This window comes from Carlito syrichta, unplaced genomic scaffold (assembly GCF_000164805.1).
Source record: "Carlito syrichta isolate Samal-C Ts95f unplaced genomic scaffold, Tarsius_syrichta-2.0.1 Scaffold302577, whole genome shotgun sequence".
Taxonomy (NCBI): domain Eukaryota; kingdom Metazoa; phylum Chordata; class Mammalia; order Primates; family Tarsiidae; genus Carlito; species Carlito syrichta.
In genome coordinates, this window is record NW_007246673.1 from 54,922 (window position 1) to 60,254 (window position 5,333).

The 5,333-nt window shown below is 43.1% G+C and overlaps 1 non-coding gene across 1 annotated transcript; it reads left to right on the top strand.

Annotated features, from left to right (window-relative positions):
- Positions 1 to 3,375: 3,375 nt before the first annotated feature.
- On the top strand, positions 3,376 to 3,457 carry TRNAL-UAG. Its single transcript has one exon. It is a non-coding gene; the product is annotated as a tRNA-Leu (tRNA).
- The last annotated feature ends 1,876 nt before the right edge of the window (positions 3,458 to 5,333 follow it).

The window sequence follows — 5,333 nt, forward strand, 5'->3', positions numbered from 1 at the left end:
GCCTGAGCTAAGACAGGAAACTTAAACGCACATCACTAAGTGAAAGAAATCAATCTGAAAAGACTACGTACTGTATGATTCCAATTCTGTGACATTCTTGAAAAGGTAAAGTTATGGAGCCTGTAAAAAGATCAGTGGGTGTCAAGTATTAGGAAGGAGGGAGGGTTGAATAGGTAGAGCATAGAGGATTTTTAAGGTAGTGGAATTATTCTGTATGATACTATAATAATGAATATATGTCATTGTATGTTTGTCAAAATCCATAGAATGTACAGCACTAATGAACCCCAGTGTAAATTATAATTTGGTTGACCGGGCATGGTGGCTAAAGCCTCTAATCCCAGCACTTTGGGAGGGTACCTTGGGAGGATTGCTTGCGATATGGGATTTGAGACTAGCCTGGGAAACATAGTGAGATCCTGTCTTTATGTTTAAAAAAAGAAAAGAAAAGAAAACTATAATTTGGGGATGATAATGATGTGTCAATGTTAATTATCAATTGCAAAAATGTGCCACCGGACTGTGGGATGTTGGTGATGGGGAAGATCTTGCGTGAGTTGGAGCGGTGGGTATATAGGAGCTCTCTGCACTTTCTGTTCGGTTTTGCTATGAGCCTAAAACTGCCCTGAAAAATAAAGCCTATTAAAAAATTCCATGATATTCCTGAATTTCTATGTATCTAATGAGATAGCTTCAAAATATAAAAAGCAAAATTTGCCAGAACTAAGAGGAGAAATAGAAAAGTATACAACCGTCGTCATTGGATCATTGGATATTTTAACAATCCCCTCTCAGTAATTGTTAAGCAAATAGACAATAGAAGCACTACAGTTATTGAAGTTTTGATCATCCTTGTAACCAATGTCTGCTATTTTGAAATAATTGGATCTACTCCTAAAAGTATAATTTCACACAAAGTTTACTATACATCCTTGGATAGATCAGTTGGTAGAGTGGAGGACGGTAGGATGCATATCTGGTAGAAATTCCTAGGTCTGTGATTTAGGTTCAAAGGAAAATGCAGATAATCTGCATTCTATTGTCAGCAGTGTGGACTCTACCATGTCTAAGCATATAAAAGGGATATGATAAAAATGCACCTGAATTTAAAGGATTAAGTGAGATACACTGTAAATATAAGCCATGTTTATAATTTGTTTGTTTTCTCTGAAAACAGAGCACAGTCTCTGACCCCAGAATCATATAGACGTCTACAGGAAGTCTGTAAATTAGAAGATAAAGTCTACTACAGAGAGTCAAACAAGTGAGAAACTACACAGTGGTCAGGGAGATTTCCTGTTCTTGGGCAGAGATCTTGCAGGAGCATTGTTTCTGGACATTGGACTTCCCAGGCTTCAAGTCTCTGAAGTTCTTTCACAGATGAGAAAGATCCCTGGCAGCGGGGCTTTAGGTGACTTCTGGTGGTTATTTTGGACATGTGTAGAGTTTGGAAGGTGGCCTAAGATAGAGTAAGGCTCCAAACATTTCTCCTAGTTTTTCTCACACACTCAATTGTCATTATATCATGACCAGCAGGACAAGTAGACATGGCCAAAGATCTCAGAAGATACCACCTTATGATTATACTTCTTTTGCAGTTCATCTGAGACTTCCAGTATTCCTAAAGGTGGGCATCCTCGGATCACAGTTTGGCCCATGGTAAGAGTGACAAATGACCACTACCATTTCCCAGTATTGAAAGACTCCTCTCCCTGTCCCTAACAATAGGCTTCCCAATTTTTCCAGGGTTTCTCCTCTCGTTTTATTTCCATTGTTACCACAGTAAGCCACAGCCTTTACCTGACACTGTGATCAAAAGGTCTGCAGCTCTTTGACTCCTTCAGTCTCCTTCTTCACTCCTATCCGAATTTCAAAATATAAAACTGATCTCTACTGCAGTGCCTCTTGAAGTGTGGTCCTGAGATCAGTAACATCAGCATCACCTAGCAATCTGCTAGAAATCCAAATTCTCAATCTCCTGGCCTACTAAATCAGGACTTCCAGGAGTTGACCCCTGCAATCTGTCTTTTTAACACACCCTCCAGGTGACCGCGATGCATGCTAAAATTTGAGAACTACTTGATCTACTGCTTAAAATCCAACCCCTCCCTCTGCAGTAGTGCCTCTGCACACTGGTGGAGAGCTCCAGCTCCAATATGCCTACACCTGCAATCTTGAAGATGTCCCCAAATATCCTTAATTTTATAAAATGGAAGATGTGTTTAGATGTCACTAGGGAGCCACAATTTCTGCCCCTGGTAGGTAGAAGATTGGCCAGAACACTCTCCAATCCAAGTCCTTACCTTTTTGTTGGCTCAGTCAGTTCGACTGTTTTTCTCTGCAAGTCTAGGCAACAGTTGTGAGTTAAATTCTCTGCTGCTGTCACACACTAAGAAAAGAGACATATCAAGCATCTTGGTTCTCTGTAGTTTACACTTTATTGTAGTCAAAGAGAGCAAGACCTTCTCCTACAGGGAGCGTGGAAATTCTAGTTTAGGAGACTTTATGGTAGAACTCGAACACTTGGAGAACTGAGGTGTACCCACTCTTCCCAACGGCCAGGGGGGTGACTGTGCGAATCTATTTTTCTTATCCCTCTGTCCCTGCTCCTTAGCTCCTGACCCGAGGCTGCAGGCTTGGGCATCTGGGAAGGCTGGGGAGAGGGAACACTCTTGGTTCAAAGGATCCTGATTGCTTCCAGCATCAACCTGGGTTCAGTTCCTAGGGAAGGGCACCTCCACTCAGCACTCTCCCCCACCCCCCACGACAGCCACCACGCAGCGGAGACTGGGGACACGGCATGGATTGGCTCAGGCTCTTTGCGTTTTGGGTCTCCAGGAGACAAGGTGTTTTCTTTGTTCTTTCACGCACGACCTCAGAGTCCTGGCGACTCGAAGACTCCTCTCCCGGTTTCAGAACCGGACAGTTTCAAACTCAAAGTCTAGCGAAGAAATGGAGTCGTGGCGTGCAGGGGTGACAGGGCAAGTTTTGCGCTTCGTTATTCACCACGACCACCACTCCCCTCAAGGCATCTGGGATCTAAATCAGAAGTTCATTCGTCCTTAGTAAATAGCTTTGGAGCGCTTACTGGGCGTCGCTGCATTCTGGATTCTAAGAGCTTCGCTTGCGGGGCGGATATTTGGTTTTAAGAAAGATTTTCCCCCTTTAGGTCCTGGAGTGAGGGGAGTTGTTGGGAGTGGGCGGATGGACTGGGGAAAGGAGGAAAGGCAAATACACGCCGTTCCTGGGAGCTTCTCCCTTAGCGTCTTTAGTGATGCCTGGAATCGGAGCTTCGAGTCCAGCATCCCAAGGGCAGCTCTAAAAAAGGACAATGCTATAACTTGAAAGAATGGAGAAGCGAAAACCACTCGGCTTGGTAGTGTGGCCGAGCGGTCTAAGGCGCTGGATTTAGGCTCCAGTCTCTTCGGAGGCGTGGGTTCGAATCCCACCACTGCCAAGAGTTTTGCTTCAACACCAGCAGTAATCGCTCTGTGCGTCTTCCCTCCGCGTGTAGCCTACCGTTAATGGAGCCAGTGAATGACTATGTCTCGTGCAAGGAAGGGTGGGGTCGGAGATGGAGTACAGGAGGTCAAGTGAGGGCTTGTTTCATTTGCTCCTAAGTGCACACAGAGCAAAAAGTGTCCCGCCACTGACTTCCTCTGGAACCCCACTGCGTTTCCTAGGCTGTTGTGCCCTATTTCTCCACCCACCTGTGGTCTCCTGCTACAACCCTTCCTTCACTCACCATTTCTCCTTTGGTGTCTCTTCCTCCAAATCCACTACCAGGACAGCAAAGGAGAATGGTTAAGCAGGACACAAATCACCAAGGGAGGGAACTGCTCACTAGCTCTGGGAGGCGATGTTTAAGAAGATTCAACTCCGAGGCTTGAGCCAACCAAAGACCACCCTGGCCGTCATTTAGCCCTCAAAGAGTCCCAAGATGCTTTTAAAGTTAGAATTTGAGCTCTTTAGGAAATATGCTCACTTTCTGAACTTTGAGTGCATGTCCTTCCTGCCCCGTGTGGACGAGACTTTGGTACCCAGGAGGTGCACTGGGCAGGATTTGGCATCCATCACCCTCAAGTTTGAATTCAGGCGTTGTCCCTTCCTCAAGGCTTTGGGAAGGAGTCCCCAGTTTATTTAAGTAGGCAGTGATGGTACCTGACTGGCCCGTGCCTTATGAAGTTTGTTCATGTGGCTTGTTACTGTAGTCAGTCTTGAAAATAGTAGCATTTTGGATTGGATGATTCTTTCCTGTGGAGGGCTATCCTGTCTATTATAGGATATTTAGCAGCAACGCTGGCCTTTACTCACTAGATGCCATTAATACTGCCCTCCCACCCCAGCTGTGACAACCAAAACGGCCTCCAGACATTGGCAAATTTCCCCTAGGAGGCAAAGTTATCTCTGAAGATGTTTATCTCCCAGTGTGAGGCTTGTCTCCTAACAGTGACTTTCACAGGACAGAGGTTCATAATCTTGATGAAGTTCAATAATCATAGTTTTTCTTTTGTGGGTCATACTTTCAGTGTAGTTATATCTAAGACATCTTTCCCCAACACAAGTTGAAAAATATTTCATTCTAAACATTACAAAGTTTTGGATTTTATTGTTCTGATCCATTTTAAGTTAATTTTTGTATATGGTGTGATGCAGGGATCAAAAATCTCTTTTGTTGCAATTTTTCTACCATGGTTTGTTGAAAAAACTATCTTTCTCCACTGAATTGCCTTTGAAGCTTTTCCAACAATCAATTTTTAAAATATTTTAGAAACATTTTATATCAGTATGACACTGTCTTAATTACAGCAGCTTTATAATAAATACAGTAAAATATAACATAATGTTAATATACAACATAATAAATAAGGCAGAGTGAGTCCTACAACTTTGCTTAATTCAAAGTTCTTTTACAATGCTATATTTGAATTTCCATATGGATTTTAGAATTAGGTTGTCAATTTCATTTAAAAAAATAGCCTGTTGGAATTTTTATCCATAAATCAATTTAAGGAAAATTGATTTTTTTTTTTTTTTGAGTTAGGGGTCTCACTGTCACCCAGGCTAAAGCCTCCTCCTTCTGGGCCCAGGCGATCCTTCTGCCTCAGCCTCCCAAGTAGCTGTACATCACGCCATCTCACTATATTGCCCAGACTAGTCTTGAACTTCTGGGCTCAAGTAATCCTCCTGCCTCTGTCTCCCAAAGTACTGGGATTACAGGCATGAGCCACAGTGCCCAAACCAATAATTGACATCTTAGCAATATTGCATCTTTTCATTCAAAAATATGAACTGTCTCTCAGTGTATTTAGGTTTTCTTTCATTTCTCTTAG